We start from the raw sequence: 21,938 nt of genomic DNA, 5'->3' as shown, positions 1-21,938 counted from the left end.
AAATAGCAAATCATTTGGAAACCTACTTGTGAGAACACCTGGATTATGGTCAAAGATGTAGTCAGAAGAAAGTTCATAATTTTAGAGATGTTTTAAATAGGAGATAGGAAATAATGAAAATAAATGTGTGTAATTTAAAACCTGACAGAAGAAAGTAGCTAAATGAATTGAACTGATAAAAATGAAAATATATTCCAATATAGAAAACTGAAAATAAACTATACAGAGCTAATATTTTAGGAGGAATAAAATAAAAAGCATCTGGCAATCATAATTGTATTGAGTACATGAGATCCTTCATCAGTGAGCAAAAATTATTTATATAAATGTGCATACATTTTTAACAATCATACACAGAATACTGACATTTCTAGGAAAACCTGGATGTTCCTCACACTCTACCTCCCACCACCTGCATGTTTAATCCCTTTATGCCCTCAGCTCATGTGCTTTTTATACTACCTCAATTTGTTAGTATAGTGTGCTTTACAATACATTGCAGGTGAGCTCACCCACTGTGCAGCCCTTTACCACATCCCTAATCGATGAATGAATAACACCTTGATCACACTGTGTGTAAATTAAATCATAGGGCACAAAACTATTCAAGGCAAGAGAGTTCAGAGTAGTAGTCAAATTCATATATAAAACTGTTTCAGGTTAACTGCGTGTTATTTTTCATTCTGCCCTAAAATTTGAATTGAAATTGTTCATGTTCCTGTGGATATCTTCCACGCTAATGATCAAAAATAATCCAAGTTACTCTCCTAGTTCATATATTTTCAATTGTTGTAAGAAACAATAATATGCATGGAAGACTTTGGATGCAGTTCTTGGTTTTACCCCTTGACAATCTCAAATTATAAGAGACAAGATTTCTTATGAAATTATAATAAATAAAGTTATTTATTAAATAAAGAAGGTGTCAGGGGTTAAAATTATTGTAAACATTTACCTAAACAAAATTTTGTTGTTTTTACTAGCATTAACAATAAAATTTCAGAATCTCATCAGTACTTTTTGAGGTTTCTTAGTAAAATATTTTCTAGTTTGCAACAACATTTAATTAATGTTAATTTTCTTCAATCTCCTATTAATAATCAGAACCACATTATAAGAAAACAAATTGAAATGGATGATGAAATAGGGGGAACACTCTCAGGAGTGAGTGTATTCCAGGATAAATACAAACTTCTGACCATCTTCTACAATTGAAATCTAGTGCACTACTTTGCTGGGGAGAGTTGGGGCAACCCCCTTTCAGCAATGATCAGAGGTGTTGTTTTGAGAAATGTTTTTTTAGAAATTTCATAAATAAGAGAGAGATAAGGGTCTAAGAAAAACTGGGGTCTGTTTCTAATACTTTTGCACATGTGAAATCACTAAATGTATGCACCTTTGGTGAGAAGTATGTTCCTTGTACACTTGGCCTGCTTAAAATACCTACTAAAAAATAATTTGCTGATTTTAGGGACCAACAGTTTAAACTGAAAGTCTTCTATGACAAAGAAGTCTTTAATAAATGCACCATTTGCCTTTGTTGATTTTTATTTTTTTATTTTTACTTGAAGCATATTGAGTGAAGTTTACTTTAGTCCCCTAGATTTGTTTTCATGGAAACGTTTGCTTTACATATGCAAAAGCATCTCCCTATAGCATTCATGTGGCTTATTAATCTTCAAAGAAACCATGCTTTTTATGCTGTAGCAGAGGAGTCTGAAATGGAGGCTTTCAAGTTTGTTGATTCTGGATCTGTTCTGATTCTCCCCCACCACCTACACTGTAATAAGTGTCCTTTTTCTGATTTGCCAGTGGGAATTAAACAAAAAAAAAAAAGCAAATTCTGTCAGCATAAGTCACCTAAGGAACAACATCTGTGCTTGTCTTGCTCATAGTTTTCTAGCACCCTAGATATTCAGAATAACTGAACTTACTAGACCCCTACTAAGTTATCTATCTCTGACGGCTGCTGTGCTGTAAATTCATACTAAAAACTGTTATATTTTCTGGAATTGCTGCAGCTCCCCAGATAAAATAGTAACTTTTCCACAGCTTTTCCTGTCAACTTCAACCTGGAGGTAGGATTTAGGGAGGGTGCATGCCTTAGCCCACTGACAGAGAGTGATTTCTCCGCTTCTGCAGAGCACTCTCCTCAAGCCTGGCATTATAACTAGCGCACACATATCCCAGTAAGAAGGTTTGTTGTGTTGGGTCCAGAAAGGTTGTCTTTAGGCGCTTTCATTTCTAAAAGTTCTGATAAGTTGGCGCAGTAAGGACTCACAGTAGTTTCTTAAGTAGCCTTCTAGCATGCTGTGGAGCAATTTGGCAGTTATCTTCTCACAGACTCATTAGTTTGTGCTCTAAGTCACTCATTTGCAGATTTAAGTTTCTCAGGGTGAAAAAATACATTATATTTGAGAAAGGCTGACGTCTTTGAACTGATACTTCAAAGAGTCTTGAAAAACGGGGATCACAGTGTATACTCTCAATCCATGCTCAATGTAGGTTGTAAACAAAATCTAATTTGAACAAATACTTATTGGATGATTTAAATGGAGTTTGCTTTTGTTAGAAAGTTAAAAACTATGTAAGAAGAGTTAAAGCAGGGCAGAGAAAGGAGGACGGAAACGGGTGACCAACAGTGCCAGCTTGTCTAGGATTCGGGTTTCTCTGAATGTGGTGTCTTTGGTGCTAAACCTTTGAACAGTTTTGGGAATACTAGAATGAGTAGTTATATTAATTCTTACATTCCTACAGAGCTAATGTTATCCTTATTGTGTAAGGTCCATTTCTAGTAAAAACTTCAATTTGGCCTTTGTTATGGCTTAAATATGAGGAACCGCCCCAAAACTCACGTGAGACAATGAGTTTTCAGAGGTGAAATAATTGGATTATGGGAGTTCTAAATTAATCAATGGACTAATCCACTGATAGGGATTAACTGGCTGTAACTGTAGGAAGGCTATGGATGGTAGAGAGGTCACTAGGGGAATATCTTTGCAGGTTGTATTTTGTCCCTCCTTCATGGTGGCCATGTCCTGACCTTCTTTCTTCCACTGCACCTTTTCCCAATGATGTTCTGCCTTACTCTGGGCCTAGAGCTATGTAGTTGGATGTCTGGACTGAGACCTCTGAGACTGTGAGCTCCAAATAAATTTTGTTCTTCTAATTGTTCATGTCAGGCTTTGGATCATAGTGATCAAAAAGCTGACTAAAAAACAGTCCTTTAGCAGATAAACTGTCTAAAGTATTTCTCTTTTATCCCTTTTTAAAATTTCATGACCTCAAAAAGAAATATCACAATAAAAAAATTGTTCCCAAGTTTGTCAAGAACATTTTAGTTGCCACTGCTTCCATTCTAACTCTGTACCACATGTCAGTGCACACCCATGCATTGGAATCCAGGTTCCCAGAAAGTCTGAGTCATCTCTGTCCAGTGTGTCAGTTTCCTAACTCTAGATAGAGATTTGTGAATGTCACTTCAAGAAAAAAAAAATCAATATTTTATAGGCTATGAGTTTTGACAGGGAAAAATAAAGATTTAACCCTCCCTGTTGCTATTGCCTCAAGGTACACTTGTAGGAAATAAACAAAAATAGTCTTTACAGGCAAAAAGCTTAGGCAATAAAAAAGAAAGCAACATCTGCGTCAAAGGAGACTCTAAGAAAGTTAAGTCTGCATTGTTTGACCTGAAAACTATCACAGCCTGTTTGAATTACACAGCCACCTGTCACAATGATGCTTGAGATTCTTCTAAAACAGTAGGAGTTTGTCACATAAATGGAATGTGCAGGATTTAAATTATTGGAGACCATGAGGCCACCACCGATGAATGTGAAAGTTTTCAAAACAGAAATGACAAGGCTCAGTGTCTTCTAAAGTCATGTAATACTCCCTGTTGATAGCTGCCCAGAACTCCAACAGTGAAATACAACAATAAAATAATATCAGTGCACTTATAAGAAAATTAACTGATATTAATTAATAAGATTGAATGATTAAATACCCATTTTGCAGAAACATAAATCATTGACCAGTGGTATTGGATTTTTTCCATATTTTCTTGGTGCATTATAATTGTACATGATACTTGTTAGATATTCATACATGCACATGATATAAGAATACAATTTGACAAATATCATTCCCTAGTATTTCCTGTTTTTCTTCCCTGCTCCCCACCCCTGCCCACCAGTCCCTTGCTATATGGTTATTAAATCAGTTTTAAGGGTGGGCATAGTAGGTAACCAAATACATGGTACAATCTGAGGGATTGCTTGGAATATTTTTCCTGATTATATCAAGCTGTATTGCCATAACTACTAACGGAGGCTCAAATGTGTCAACATGAAACCGCCTAATGGTTAAAGACTTCAATCATCCTATATTCCTTTTTCACAATGTACACAAAATTGACAGTTCCACTCAAGTTTCAGTTTGTCTAGGAAATGGTTACCTTTTGTTGTTGTTCTTCTTCTGATTATTATTATTACTTTTGGTACTGGTGATTAAACACAGGGACACGTTAGCCACATTCCCAGTCATTTTAATTGTTTTAAATTTTGAGACAGGGTCTCACTAAGTTGCAGAGAGCCTCGCAAAATTGCTGAGGTTGGCCTCTAACTTGCAATCTCCCTGACTCTGCCTCCTGTGCTGCTGGGATTACAGGTATGTGCCACTGTTCCCAGCAAGAAAATGCTTAATTTTTGGCTCTCCATCCTCTTTGCTGCTTTCTGAAATATCTCACTGTTGCTTGAGATGAAGACACTAATACTCAGGAAGCAAGGCATGAGCAAGAGGAAAAACTACAGAACCAGATGACTGAGAAATCTTTGTGAAACCTCCAGTCACACACGGTATACCTAACATGACTACTTTGGTAATATACAAATCCATCACCAAGACTCAGCCTAAGCTCTCTCCTAGACCACAGCTCTCACTGTACAGTGGGTTGCACAAAAACTTCTAGATTTGTTTTAAAAAAAAAATTTCACACTTTATTTGGGTCTGCAATTTTTTTTTTCTGTGAAACGCTCTTTTCTCTATTTCTTTTTACCTCTAAATTCACTTATTTTTTTTTCTCTCAAGATTACGTGCAGGATCAACAGTGGCAATTACTTTCTAATGTTTGCTTAGCCTTTTGTCGTATTTATTGTGTCATTTTTTATTTAGAATATTGGGAAAACCCACTAGATTACAGGTGATTTTAAAAACACATTATCTGTACATGTAGACATTCCTGGAAGTCCCCTGTAAAAAAGGAAAAAAAAAACAATGTTTACATTTGTACAGTATCCTCGAAACATGTGTGTGATTTTTCTTTCATTCTCCCTGACAGGCAATGTTCAGGCTGACTGCGGATCTACTGTCAACCACCATTTAATCCTCTTGTGCTTTGAGATGTTTCAGAGCTTACCTAAGTTAGAAGGAGCCTGGAAAATCAAAGAATTCAAGCTCACTTATTTTACAGATGAATAAAATGAGGAAAAAAAGCTACATATCCCTTCAGTCAAGATTGTGCAACATGTAACAGACATGACGTAGATAAGGTGTGTTCAGCTGCATGGATGGTGGTATAGTCAAGGCAGCCTATATATTCACAAAACTGCAAAACACCAAGGCTCAGCTCTGTATCATCCAGAAAAAAGGAGCACAAAAACATCCTTCATTTATTGTGCATGTGTGCAGCTGCAAATACTAGTGGTGGCAGGTGAGGAGCAGTTGGATTTGAAAAGAGATTTTTTTTTTTTTCAAATGATAGAATTGAGCACTCCAGAACCTAGAAATGGGTCTGGATGCAGGGAGATTATTAGCCAACACGTTGATTTTGCAGGGCTGTTTCCCAATGCATCCTTCTTCCTATTTTTTAAAATACTCTCACTTAGAAATTATAATTCTAAGGTTGTTTCCTATAATACTGGTATGAAAACATGGTGGAAGCAATATAAAATAGATTGGGTTAATTCCAAGTGTTCCCAAGGAAAACAGACCTGACAGCCAGTCAATTATGAGCTCTCAAAGTTATTGGCCATGACTTTGACCATCATATCTTCTGAACACTGACAAAACTGCCTCACATATAGTAAGAGCCAGTCAAATAGTTATTTAATTTCTGGTTGTATAATGAGAAAATGCCAGTATTTGAGACAGATAACAATAGTATAATTAGTTATGCCTTGTATTAATACTTTCAATTAGTCAAATTAGAGCAGGAGTAAGGGAAACATTTACATAAACTAGAAAAGATACTAGTGTCAAGAACATAAATCTACGATGGACAAATATTTGCCCACTTCTGTACTCTGCTATTGATACTTAATGTGTGATCCCAAGAAAATTTCTCATATTTAAAATGGCAATAATAATAGTAAGTTTTTCACACATAATTCAGGATGTGGTTTTTATTTTTCGTATAAGATATCTGAAAGAATTGTATTAGGAGATATATATAAATAATCAAGGAGAAACTGCCTCTTTCAAAGTTTTATTCTAAGAGGTTTTCTTATAAGCTTCCATTTACATTGGTGATTCATTTAATCATTTATTTTCTGAATCATTTATTTATCAAGAAAGAAAATATATTTGTGTTCCAAATATATTTTAACAAACATAAATATCTCAGAGAAATATTTCAATAATATTTTGTATCTCAATATGAAATCAAGAACTCACTTTTCAGAAAAAAAATATATACATAGAGCCTGATGAAACTCCATTATTGCTATTGTCTGTAGAAAGACAATAATAATTTGTGGGATTAGATTTTGAGTTTCAAGGAGCTTCAACACACCACCTCCATGAGCTTAATTACTGTCTTATAAGCACAAGGAATTCTTACAAAGATTGCTATGAGGATTGAAGTGCAGTAACAGCACAGTTTCTAATGTAAAAGTTTTAGATGAGGAAGCTGGGCATCATCTCTCCGCCCCTCCTCCAAACGTAGACCTTGGAGCATGAATGATCCCAAGGAGTGCTGAGCACAAAACTGTTTTGTTTGTTTAAGAATGATAAGCAAATTAGTTGTTGTCCTTCCTTTTTTGGAGAGAGATGAATGCTGAAAGTTTGAAAATTCAGAGGTATTTTGTTCCCAGATAAATAAAATTATTGTACATTCATGAATTGTATATATTTAATAGGGACCACACACTTTATGTAATATTATGGCATGATTCTTGCTAAGTGAAGAAAGCAAGGAGAAGAACAATATTATGCAATGGTATAATTTATGTAAAAAGTGGGAATAAAAACAAAAGCATATTTGTGTATGTAAGCATCAAATACCTCTAGAAGCATATATAAGAAATTAGAATCTTTTCTCCCCTCCCCCGCCCCCACAAATGGAACTTGAATGGTTGAAGAAAAAGAGTGGCCTAGAGATTTTTTTCATAGAGTATCCTCTGAATTTTGAACTCTGTGACAGCCCTGTTTATTAAAAAATAAAAGGGAAATGAAGATAACTTTTATACTTTCTCTCAAACATCATCTGTTTTAACATAGCTATTTCCTCTTGTTGGTTTTCTCCTAAGTATCTTGGTAAATGGCATGTGTCTTACAAGCTTTCTCTGTTGTTGCCCTATATAATAATTGTTCCTTCTAGTAAAATGTCACATTCCATCATACTGAGCTTCTAGAAGCTATACACAACTCAAATATTAAAGTTGCATCAACATTTCATGTCAGATTTCTGATATTCATTTATACCTGTTAGCCTGATATTTTATGTCTTTTTTTTTAATAAACAGAGGCAGGGTCTTCATAGACCTTGAACTTGATTTATGTTATCTTTGTCTGACTCACTTTTCCATCTTTGAGACAGCTATACCTCTATGTCCTTGAAGGTGAAAAACAGTAAATCCAACAAGTTCTTGGAACATAAATTAGAGGAATGTGAACAGGATGAGAGTACTACAGGAAACTGACTTCCCTTTTCCTCCTGTAAGCATTTTAAGTTTTCTTTTTTCCAAAACATGAGTCAAAGAAATGAGTCTACTTTATAACATTTTAGATAATCATTTTCAACAAAAGTTCTGTACAGGAGAGAAAAAAATCCACGCCCCAATTCATCTGAAGTTATGAGGAAATTTCCAGTTGGTATCCTTATTATCTAAAAAAATACATTGTTATAGTTTGGATATGGAATGTACTCCAAAGGCCCATGCACTGAAGATTTTATTCCTAGCCTGAGGGAGCTACTGGGAACTGAAATGAAACTCCATTATTGCTGTTGTCTGTAGGAAATCTTTAGGATGTGGGGACTAGGTGAAGGAGGTGGTTCTTTGGGTTTTATGCTTTGTCCCTTGCCCGTCTGTGTCCCACTCCCCTCCCTTCCCCTTCTCTTTTCTCTCTCTCCTCCTCTCCTTCCCTCTGTTTTCTGGCCACTATAAGGTGACCAGTTTGGTTACATCATGCATTTCCTGCCAGGATGTTCTTTCTTCTGCCCTACCAGTGACAGAAAGCTGTCACATATGGTTCTAGAAATTTAATAATTTATTCTGAACAGTTATGGACATTATATAAGTCACATCACAAAATTATGTATTATGGTTATCTGATAGCTTCCTTTGAACTGTAGTTTGAAACACACTTGTGTGGCAAGAGTTCACATGTCAGTTTGGAAAATATATTTTTACATGAAAAAAAGTATAGCTACTGGCAAACTCCTTAACAATTTGCAAAGTCCTTAGACATATTTTCTCATCTGATGACATCACATGAGGTTGGTAGAAATAACAGAAATAAGTCAGGGACCATTTACTAAGTACCTACTCTGTTGTTCTCCCTTTGCTAACTTAACAATGAATCTGACAAATCACTATTATATTTTCATCTCATAGATGAAAAAATTAAAAATCTTAATAAAGAAGCTGAAATTACAGTGTGGGGACAGAGGATTTTATTTGCCCATTTTGCTCACTGTAGATAAGGGATCTACCCTGGTCCAATTAACTATAGGAGTTTGGACAAGACCCCATATTACATATTACCAGCTGTAATGGCTCAACTTGACAAGTAATTTTCAGAAAAGGCAAGGGAATGTAGGCTTGGTAGTTCTCACAAAATGTGTGTAGTATGTTGTGACAGTCACACACTTTGGAAACTGGACAACCAAAGCCCTAATCTTTCAGTTATACCTTGAAGATTTTAATGCCATCATGGATTCATACAGGCTCTTGGTATGAAAGTAGGAATGAGGATGGAAGACTCTTTACTAGGTAAATTAATACTTCAGCTCAGATTTAAAGAATGAGAGAGACATTATGAGACTAAAGGAACAGTGTATGCCCCAGAATGAAGAATATATCAAAGAAATGGAGTAAGAGAACATGTTCAACAAGTATTTATTGAGGGCATAATTTAACTAAGTAGCATGATGCTGTAGAAATACAACTGTGATTGGAGGAAGACTGGTGTGGAAAGTGCATGGGAAATACAGAAAGGAATTCCTTGATACAGGGTGGCATGTGATTTATATCACAGTGTTCTGAATGGAAGCTAAAATCAGTGTGCTAACCGGATTTCAGAGGGATAGAGTAGAGGAAGAAAGATTATTTAGGAGGTTACTATAGTAATTCAGGCAAGAAGTGTTGAGGGTAAGACAAAGATAGTCACAGCAGTAAGGAAGCGGGGTGATTTAAACATAAAAGCAAAAGTGGCACAGCTTGATAACTCATATCTCCAAGAACAGAAATAGATTACTACACTAGGTAACAGACACTACATCCCTCTGTGAGTAGGGTCAAGGTATAAAACTATCTCTTGAACAGAATGTGAATCCCTAGTCGTACAAATAAATTGTCATTTATAAAACAACATCACTGGCATTTGAAAAGCTGTTTGGTTTTTTATATGTGAAATTTGCTTTTTCCTGATTAGAATTATTGGGCTTAGGAATTCTGATGAATTTTCAACATGATGGATTTTTACTTTGTTCTCTCTAAAGGTTGAATCTAAAATTATATCCGTATCCATTTAAGTCAAGAGTAAATTTTTCTAAGCTTAATGTTGAAAAACACTTAAGAAAGTTCCTTTTGTTCCACAGGATAGATTTTAAAAGTGGATTTTCCCCCCAAAGGTTGTCTGAGAGGAAAACAACTTCACAGATTAAATCGTGCCTTCATTTAGATGTAAGGAAAGTTATGATAATTTGTCTCCATGGAGGCAGAGCACATCTCTGGGACTTAGGCTTTTGTTAGCTTGTTTGCTGGACTTTTTTCCATCTGCTCATTTGTTTTTCTTGTTTTATTTATCTATATATGAATGGATAGTTATCCCCCACCCTCTTTGTCCCCTTAATGTTCTGTTTTTATCATACTTGTTTTCCCTTGATTATTTTCTTATGGCAATCATCATGCAAGAGGGTGATATTTTTTTTTCAATTATAAATTTCTTTTTCATGCAAATTTCAAGATTAATAATGGCAGAAGCAGATATGAAAAATTCTCTTCAGGGTTTCTGAAATTTTACTATATAATGACACATTTAGAACAAATCATTCAATTATTTTATAGATACATGAAATCATTAGAAAGAGTTAAATTATTTTGATTTATTTAAATGTGTGTGGGCACACGCACACACACACACACACACACACACACACACACACACACACACACACTCACATGGCAGGACAGCCTCTAATACCAAAGAGCCAGATAGCAGTAAAGTTATGATAATGAGTCACAATATTAGAAAGATATTTGCTCAGTGAATTAAGAGTTTTAAATTTTATTTAATTTTGTCGGTTTTTTTCCCATGTGTGAGAAAAGTACTTCTGTTGTGTAAATATAAATCACAATCAGTTAATGATTCTAAACCTAAGTTTTCCTTTTAAACATTTCAGACACTAAAATTGTAGCTTCATGGAATTAAGATATGGTGTTTCCTTCTAAAAAAAACAGAACAAAAAAAAAGAAAAAGAAGAAAACTCCTAAGTTCTGAGTTTCTGAAACTCAAATGGAATACATTACATCTAGTGATAGAATAATCAATAAAATATTTTTATTTAATTTTAATATAAGAATATTTGGAGACCAATTGAAAGATCCAGTTTTTCAACCATCTTTAAAGATGAGGAAGTTGAGATTAAAAAGTTGTTAATTAGATGTGAAAAAAAGTGTTTAATGCAGTTTATCTATATGTCATCCTGTCCAAGCAGGGAATGTGCACCAATATTTATGGGCAACATCAGGATGCATACAACTATAAAAATTGCAGACAGGCATAATGCTATATTGTGTGGAGCATACTGTTTTATTTTCTAGTGCTGATGTAACAAATTTCTACCAATTTAGTGACTTACAACCCAAATGTATTATCTTACATTTCCATAGAAGTCTAACAAGGCCTTTTGTGCCATGACATCAAGGTGTGAGCAGCACTGCAATCCCTTCTGAGCCTTAATCAAAAATATACTTGCTTTCACTTCCAATTTCTTTAGACTTCCTGTATTCTTTGGTTCTTGGTCCCATTCTCCAAGTTCAAGATCACCAATGGAAGACTGAGCCTTTCTCATTTAAAATTTTTGTGACAACTTCTGCTACCCACTTCTATGTTTCAGGACCCTATAATTACCCTGAATCTACCTGGGATAATCCAGAGTATTTTTCTTACTTATTATCAGCTGATGTTAGTCCTTTGCCACGCATCCCAACATATTTAAAGGTTCCAGGGATTAAGACATGGGCATTACAAGAAAATCACTCTTCAGATACAAATACATTTGTCAATTATAATCACATGTAAATTTCCCCAATTGTCAATATTCTAATTACATGTAAAATATAAAAGAATATATTTAATTTTTTCAAGTTGAAACATTAATTTGGTTTTCATTGACTAAATAAATTGTATAGGAGTAATGATAATTACCCATATTTGTAAAATAGTAACAACTATAAGAAAATGTAAAGTCTATACCCATTTAATTCATAATTATATATTTTAACAAATATAAGAATAGAGTCTGTAAGAATGTTCTTACTAATGCATAACCTAAGATATCAATTTATCTTTTTAGTTAAAAATTACTTAGTATACTTGTCTTTAATTTGGAATTCCATATTACAAATAGAGCAGAGCCTATATGGTAACATCGTTTCCTGCTTCTTTCTTTAGACTATTCTAGGATATTATGAAGGAACATAAATGTGAAAGGCAATGATACAGCTACATAAAAAAATAATCATGGCTATGGGTTTGATCATGTCTTAGTACATTTGGGCTGCTATGAAAAACACTACAGACTGGGCACCTGACTAACAACCCGAACTTCTTTCTCATGGTTCTGAAGGCTGGAAAGGTTAGGATCATCTGTCCAATGGAACTGGTATCTGGTGAGAATAGCTTTACTCTGTTTCTGAGATGGTACCTTGTTGCTCCATATTCTGTAGGAGAGGGACACTGTTCTCTCAGGGCACCATGGGGAAAGTGCAGGAGAGTACTCCCTTCAACCCAAACCCCTTCATGAGGGCTGTGTCCTCCTGACTTAAATCACCCTAAAGCTACTCCTTTTAATACTGTTGCACTGGGATTAAGTTTCAACATGAATTATGGAAGGGACACCATTATTCAAAATACAGCTGACTAAAACAAAGATGCTCAAAGGAAAAATGACTCTTTTGGGAATTTAATCTGTCTTTCTCAGTTCATAATTTGTAGTTAGTTTCCCAGTTATTGAATTTGTGCATTCACCTATATCTTTAAAGAAGATTATATAATGAAGATTATGATCATATTTGAATTTTAAGCAATATGGCTTTATTATGAGACATTTACTTGAATAAGTAGATATAGAGATAGCAGATAATTAATTTTCTGTATTCAAGTTAATACTTGATCTCTTTTTATAGTTAAACAGGATTATTATTGACCATGGGTATACTGAAAATCCAATGAGACCTAGAAAAACTGGGATATAATATAGGTCTATAGTTTTATAATTAGAATGATAGGGAATTTAATGGGGCATTTTGAGGTCATTGACAAGTGTTATGACCCCAAACATTGTGTTATGAATCTTTCCATCCTAACTTTTTTGGGTTTAATTTTCATTTTTTAAAATATTTTATTTTTTATTTTTATCATACCATAATGTATTATTCTATGTAAGTGTGTCAAATTATTTGAATAAATAAAACATTAAACCAAGAAAACGTATAGTTTGTGATATTTTAATATTTATTTTTTAGTTGTAGTTGAACACAATACCTTTATTTTATTTATTTTTATGTGGTGCTAAGGATCAAACCCAGGGCTTCACATGTGCTAGGCAAGCACTCTACCACTGAGCCACAACTCCAGCCCTAGTTTTGAATATTTTGATAACTAAGCTGAAACATTTGAAGTAAAAATAAACTAAACATCCAAATGTTAAAATATCAAAGCTCAGTCTCAATTCACTATCTATATTTCCTAAAAAATATTTTTAGGGGAGATTTTACATACCTAAGAGCAGGGTAAGGATTAAAAGGTGTAGGAATCCTCTTTCCTGCAGAATCTGAAATTTTGATGGCCATAACAGTCTGACTTAATATAGTAGAGACAGTATCAATTAACTTAGGTCAATACTTTGGATGAATGGTCTCATGAATTAAAGAAAAAAATTCATCTTTATTTGTTGTGTGGCTCTTTACTGGTTGAATATTTCACTAGTTCTGTGAAAAAGTAAATTTTATATTCTATTCCCAGAAAATAACTATTTATTGATTTCCTAGCAAATTACACACATTTCTGAAATAATAAATATGTTATGATAGAGCTTGGAAGAAATGAAGGAGATAAACAATCAAATGCATAAGTGAGGCATCTCATAAATACATGATTTCATTACATAAATATTCACACTGGAGATGATACTTCAAAACATTGGCAAATAGACAGTATAGGTAAGCAAGAGTCCCTAAGGGTAACTTGAGGGCTAATAGCTAAAGTTTTTCCTTTTGGGATACCTATTATTTCTCTCAATGCCCCTACTGACTGGTTGATTTTGCATCATGGATGAATCTTGAACAGCATTCTCAGACTTTTGTTAAGTCTGCACAAAGAAATCACCTTCTTTGCTTGGTCTTGATTTCCCAAATTTTTAATATGTATTAGACAGTGTAGCTTTAAGAATTTTAAGGACAAAGAACATCTAAAATGCATAATCAAACATCAAATATAGACTGTTGTTATCATATGATGAAAATAAATAACAGTTTTGATCTTCTCAGGAGACACCATGAGGCTTGATTTCTCCAGATCAATCTAAGTCAATACATTGTCTACTTATAAACCAAAAGATGATCATCGGGGGTCTCCATCACCAACAGGCTTCTAAACCAGAGTATATGCATATTTCTCTTTGTCTTATTTTCTTTAGTACTTTATCTAAATTGATAAAAGTTAAATTACATATTCCACATTTCTTTAAATCATTTCCAAGGGGCAACCTTTGAGAACTTCACCAATTATGACTCCTCTGAAAATTTCAAAGCCTCAACACAATAAAACATGCAACAGAAAGTCTTGCTTTGCACATTTTTCTCTTTTAACGTAAATTGAATGGGCCAAATTTTATGGCCTAATTTGATTTTTCCACGCTCTTACAGACACAGTCACAGTCTCAAAGGAGTTTCATCATGTTGAATTAGTGCAAACCAAAGTGCATTAAATGATAGGCATAGCAGAAATCCTACTTCAGATAAAAACACAGCATTTTCAATAAAAGGATTCTCCTTTCTTGCCTGGTATGTTCACAGAGAGACAAATAGTAGGCTTTTGGCATTACACCTTAAGGTCTTAAAGTCAAAAACTCTATTCTTGTTCAGTGATAGGTTTTAAAATGAAAGAAGAGGATTTGGGTTTTCAATGACAACTGTCATAGGATATTAAAGGGCCTTGAAAATCCAAAGATAGGCACCCTTGCCTGTCTTGTAACATAACACAACTTGCGTCAGATCTAATAACTCAGGCTGTAGCTCAAGGCCTTGTGACTACTGTCACAAGGATTTCTATTCAAATCTTTAAAAGCAAGAATACCTACAGCCTGGTTAGTATAGGATAGAAGTGAAATTGTTTGCAAGACAAATATCAGGATAACAGATACTCTAAGTGAGGCTAGGCAGAGATGGATCTGGTAGGTAAAGGATAAATAACTACCTTTTATTATTTTTCTTTTTCTATTTTTACATGGAACATTTTAATAATAGAGTAAATTTTTTCTAATAATTATGAACTAATCATCATCTATATTTTTCCAAATAATGCAATAATTACAACAGGAGGTTTTTTAGCTACTTCAAAACTATCCATTCGGGCCATCTATTTTTCCTATTGATAACATCACAAAATTATTTTACATATGTGTGTGTGCATATACCTATACATATTAGGTTATGTTTGTCAATGTAATTTATCGATACTTACGTGAGCCAATTTCTTTTAAGATTTTTTCTTTCTTAGAGAAGTGCATGCTCTCGTGATTTATCCAGATGAAATCTGTGGTTGTTAAGTGTTATATGATTTTTTTGTATGTCTCAGGGCATATTTACCTCAGCTTCATCTTTGAATAATAGTTATGGCTAAAGAACTTCAGGCTAAACATTATTTTTCCTTAGCAATTCATGGGTATTCTCTTATAAAACTTATTATATTTATTGTTTCTGATCTTATTTTGTTCCCCATTTCTTTAGAGTAATTTATCTCCTGATACTTTTTAGCATTTTGTCTTTATCTTTGATGCATTAAATTTTGACCAAACTGTAGCTAATGTGGGTTTTCTTTTATTGATCCTACTTTTGAACTCACATCTTCCCTGTAGTCTTGAAATTCTGTACACTTATTTTGACAAATATAAAATTTTGGCCTTTCTTTCTTTAGCCCTCCTTAAAGATTTGAAGTATCTGAAATTATTCTCTATTCTGTTCAATTTTATTTCTTCCTTCTTTATTTTTTTTTAATCAAGGATTGAACCCAGAGGTATTTTACAACTCAGCCTCATCCCCAGCCCTTTAAAAAAATATTTTGAGACAGGTCCTCACTAAGTTGCTTAGGGCCTTGCTTGCTAAGTTGCTGTCGCTGGCTTTGAATTTGACATCTTCCTGCCTCAGCCTCCCACTGAGCCACTGGGATTATAGGTGTCCACCATTGCACTTGGCTTTATTTCATGTTTGCCTCTCACCTCCTGGACAGGAAGGCAGAATGAACAAATGGGAAAAGACATCCTATACACGCCAGATATATACAAGTGTGAGATGGAATATCTTAATGTATAGAAGGAGAGAACTCTCCACGCTCCAAAAGCAAAGAATAAATGTACAGCTAAAGTGGTGGGTGGTAGTTTCAGCCACACAACCAACGAGACCGACAAGTATTTATGCTTATAAATATTAGTTCTCAAATGTTAATATCTGCATTATCTTACAATGACATAATAAAGAACATTGAAAGTGGCTCCTTATATTAAAAATCAGTCAGTAAAATACTCTGTTAATCTAGATAGAAATTGGACATTTTTATTCACAATAATCTAAATATAATATATATGTTAAAACAGTGACTTTTTAAAATCTACTATTGTGCAACTAAGTTCCTGGAGTTTGAGAATGTATTACCTGCACACTGCAAAACTCATGCAGTGAGAAGCAAATATTTCAAGTAGCATATAATTACAGAATAATCATGAAACTGTCTATGATCAAGGTTCTTTAAGCTAAATCCTCCAATAGGTGTCTCCTACAAACATGGAGCTAAGAGATCAGTGATAAATCATTGCAGTAAGCAAAATGCTAAGAAAATGCACAGATTTAACAAATTGTAAAACAGCGTACTTCTGATAATAAATCCTAAGGTAAAGACAATCTAAAAATGCAGTGGCTTAAATTCTAAAGCCAAAGGATTTTGCCATATACCCAATCAGAATCCCAGGCTCCCTCCCCTTTGTTATTCAGTAGCTCCACTGGCCAGTATTACATGGCATTTCATGGTTTTGAATGTCACAACCCTAATGAGTGCACATGAGAACTGCTGTTTTCTTTGGAAATGAAATAATTAGAGGTCTTGGCGTAGTTTGTTACTTCATTTACAGTACAATTCCCTAAGATGGTGATAATTTACTGCAACTTTTACATGGGTTATCCCTCTTTCCATCCTCTTAGTAGTGGCTGTCTTCTGGTTTTGCAAAATAAAAAGCCATTTGGAAACAACACCCTGAGTCTGATATTTGCACCAGAGGGGATCCCTGTATTTGGCTGAAAAGTCATCATCAAAGAATTTCTTTGGGAAAGGTACTGAGTAAGTCTTAGCATCTAGTCAGATCTTCTACCCTAAGAGAATTAAAAAAATTTCTGTTCATTTTCTTCCAATTTCTGATTATGACTTCTTCAATTTTTGATTAAGCATATCTGTATTGCATATTTGGCAAGACCAGTAAGAAGGAACACTAAACATTCTGGCTCTTTCTAATCACTTCCCTTTAAAGCTACATATAAGCTTTCTCTCTGGCATCTACTCTGTCTTTCAAGTTATTTGAAGCAACACTGTAATCATGTCTATAGCATAACAAGACCTGTCAGTTTTCCAATCTCTATATTTCTTCCTTACCAACCATTGCTTATTGCTTTATTTCAATACTATGTATTTTAGATATTTTCCTGCACCAAAGACTCAGCCTTTAAAAAAAAAGAAAAGAAAAGAAAAAGAAAAACATTTTTCAGTTAAAGAAAAAAAAATCATATTTTTCATGAATTTACTATAACAAAAAGATGCAAAATGAAAAATATATTAACAGGTATAAAGTATACTTTTTTGGACAATACTCTGGATTGACCCCAGGGTCTCACACATGCTAGACAAGTACTATACCAATGAGCTACAATCTCAGTGTTTTTTTTTTTTTAAATGACACTGAATGAACTGAAAGTTAAACAGAAACAATGGTAAGCATTTATGCTGTGCTTGCTACTGCCAAACATTGTAAAAATGTTTTACAAAGGTTAACAGTGTATAATGGAAAATGCTAAAAAGAGAGATAAATAAGTTGAAAGTCACAGAGTCTACTGTAGAAAGAGTAAAAGAGCGGTGTGGCACAAAAATTAAAATCAAGAATCAATAAATGGGATGGACTCAAACTAAAAAGCTTCTTCTTAGTAAAAGAAACAATCTGTGAGGTGAATAGAAAGCCTAATTCTTGGGAGCAAATCTTTACCCCTCACACATCAGATAGAGCACTAATAACTAGGATATATAAAGAACCCAAAAACCTAAAGACCAAAAAAAAAAAATAACCCAATCAATAAATGGGCCAAGGACCTAAAGAGACACTTATCAGAAGAGGATGTACTGCCGCAGTCTGACTGGGCACAAATCACGAGAAATTTCTCAGGCAAACTGGAAAAAATGGTTGACTAAAGGTTTGAAGTTTGTCGGCCCTGAGGAAGAGAAAATTGATACAACGCTTATTTTTTTCCGTTTTTGTTTCATTCAGTTTCGGTTTTGTTTTGTGTTATCTTATTGGGTTGCGTTATCTTTATAGTAGATTAGAAATTAGTAAAAAACAAACCAAAAAGATGTTAAGTAAACTGTTAGAGGTTCAGACCATGGAGAAAGACATTTTAGATCAAGCAAAAGAGAAAGTCTCTCGAGCTAGTCAGACAGAGGAAGAAAATTTAAAGGAAAAGGGGTTGTTAGGAAAAAGGCCACAATAGGAGGCTGTTACTAACTCCGTTTTATCACAAGAGGGCGTAATTCAACCAACAGCCCCACTGATAGAGACAGCTGAGTGGCCCTCAAACCCCGTAGTTGATAAATGGTATCCTGAGATAGGACCTCAAAGATTAGCATGCCCTGTACTTGAACAGGTAGAAGGGCAGCGAATTCACCATGCTTTAGATTTTAAAACAGTGAAACAGTTAAAGGAGACTGTAACAACCTATGGTCCCCAAGCTCCCTTCACAGTAAGCATGGTCGAGTCCATTACTAACTTGGACATGACGCCAGCAGATTGGGCTAGCATGTGTAAATCTGTGCTAAATGAAGTACAATATTTGTTATGGAAGGTTGCCAATGAGGAATTTTGTGCGGAGACAGCTAGGCGAAATGCAGCAGCTGGTTACCCTCAAAGAAATCTAGAAATGTTGCTAGGGAAAGGACCTTATGAGGGTCAGCGGCAACAAATTGAATATGATCCTGCTATATATGCACAAATTGCTGCAGACGCAGTTAGGGCATGGAAGACTTTACAAGGACATGGAGATTTACAAGGTCAGCTATCTAAGGCAATACAGAGAGCTAATGAACCTTAAGCTGACTTTGTAGATAGGCTAATTCAAACGGCTGCCAAAATTTTTGGGGATATGGAACAAGCAATGCCATTAATAAAACAACTGGCTTCTGACCAAGCAAATCGTTGCTGCAGAGAGGTTATTAGACCATGGAGACATGAAGATTTAAACACATATATTAAATTATGTAGAGATATTAATGAACAAGGGCAAGTCTTGGCAGCTACAATACAACAGGCTTTAGATGCCAGGCCAAAAACATGCAATGATTGTGAACAAACAGGACATTTTTAAAGGAGTTGCCCCATAGGAGGAGGGTTTAACAAAACAAGGTATCAAAGAAATAGAATACCGGGTATTTGCCCACAATGCCATAGAGGGAGACATTGGGCTAATGAATGCCGTTCTCAAACCACCATAGAGGGTACTTCCTTATCAAAAAACGAACAAGGACCAGGTATTTACCCACAATATCGTGGAGAAAGGCATCAGGCTCCATTGCCAAAAAACGGACAGGGGGGCCCAATGCTCTGGGGCCCACAACCACAAATATACGGGGCAGTGGAGGAACCCAGCAACACCATCAGGGTAGTGCCCAGGACACATTGTCCATTAAATCCCTCATCAGACAAACCCGAGGGAGCGCAGGGTTGGACATCTGCGCCTCTGCCAGAGCAGTACTAACTCCAGAGATGGGAGTTGAAATCATCCCCACAGGAGTAAAAGGACCTCTTCCCCAAGGAACAGTAGGCTTATTATTGGGACGTAGTTCATCTACATTAAAAGAACTTATGATAAGTCCTGGGGTAATTGATCCCGATTATGTAGGTGAAATAAAAATTATAGCTAGTTCTCTAAGAGGTATATCAATAATTTCACCTGGAGTTAGAATAGCACAGTTGTTAATAATACCCAGCCTACATAATAAATTTCCTAGTTGTAGTGTAGAAAGAGGTTCCAGGGGATTAGGCTCCACAGGTGCAGATTGGGCTATGTTGTCTTTAAATTTAGATTCTCACCCAATGCTAAAACTAAATATTCAAGGACACGAGTTTAATGGGCTACTGGACACAGGTGCTGACCTTAGCATCATATCTAGTCAAGAATGGCCAAAACATTGGCCATTACAACAAGCCACTCAAACGCTTCAAGGCCTAGGAGTGGTGACTAATCCCCATAGAAGTGCAATGGTATTAGATTGGAAGGATCCTGAAGGATGTGAAGGAACTATATAGCCATATGTATTGGATCATCTTCCTATAAATTTATGGGGACGAGATGTCCTAGATCAATTAGGTTTGACGTTAACAAATAACATCAATCCTAATGCGCCCACTACTAGGGCTAGACAAGAAAATTGTCATACCTACTTGGCTAATGGCTCCCAGCAATGTACAATCAATCAACAAATACATGAAAAAATGGTCATCAACACTAGCAATTACAGAAATGCAAATCAAAACCACTCTAAGATTTTATCTCACTCCAGTCATAATGACAGCTATTATGCATACAAACAATAAGTGTTGGCGAGGATGTGGGGAAAAAGGTACACTCATACACCACTGGTGGGACTGCAAATTGGTGCAACCAATGTGGAAAGCAGTATGGAGATTTCTTGGGAAACAGGGAATAGAACCACCATTTGACCCAGCTGTCCCTTTCCTCAGTCTATACCCAAAGAACTTAAAAATAACATACTACAGGGACACATCCACATCAATGTTTATAGCAGCACAATTCACAATAGCTAAATGTGGAACCAACCTAGATACCCTTAAATAGATGAATGGATAAAAAAAAATGTGGTATATATACATAATGGAATATTACTGAGCCATTAAAGAGAATAAAATCATGGCATTTACAGGTAAATGGATGGAGTTAGAGAAGATAATGCTAAGTGAAGTTAGCCAAACCCCCCAAATCAAATGTGGAATGTTTTATTTGATATAAGGAGGCTGATTCATAGTGGGATAGGGAGCAGGAGTATGGGAAGAATAAAGGAACTTTAGATAGGGGAGAGGGGTTAGAGGGGAAGGGAGGGGGCATGGGGTAATTAATGATGATGGAATGTGATGATCATTATTATCCAAAGTACAGATATGAAGACACGAATTGGTGTGAATGTACTATGTAAACAACAAGAGATATGAAAATAGTGCTCTGTATATGTCATAAGAATTGCAATGCATTCTGCTATTATATATAAATGAAAAAAAAATTCACATTAAATAAAAGAGTACAAGAGGGGGATCCAAGTTGGTGGGCCAGAGGCAGGCAGCATTCTGTGTTGCTCTGTGACCTGGGACTCAAGAGGTGAGAATACTGCGTCTCTGCTAGCAACAGTCCTGCTTCCACACAGGAAGTATTGTCCAGGGCTCTATGCCTCAGCATCTGAGTAGGTCTCCCAACTCACTCATCCAAGACGACTGAGTGCTAAGTGGTACCATCAGCATTAGCACCCACCAAAACCTTTCAGCTACCCACTGGAGCATAAATCCTGGATGCAGCTTCCACGCAGGACACGCAGGCACAGGATCTCCAGCAGCCACTCCTGTGTTGACCCCCCCTCAACCAACATGGGGCTTCCCTGGTTACCTCCATCTTGGGACTCTGCAGCAACAGAGATAGTCCCTGTAGCCAGCCTACAGCAGGGAACTTCATACCGATTCT

Source organism: Callospermophilus lateralis, unplaced genomic scaffold (assembly GCF_048772815.1).
Source record: "Callospermophilus lateralis isolate mCalLat2 unplaced genomic scaffold, mCalLat2.hap1 Scaffold_112, whole genome shotgun sequence".
Lineage (NCBI taxonomy): Eukaryota > Metazoa > Chordata > Mammalia > Rodentia > Sciuridae > Callospermophilus > Callospermophilus lateralis.
The sequence above is the reverse complement of the archived record's forward strand: the minus strand, read 5'-3'. Positions refer to the sequence as shown.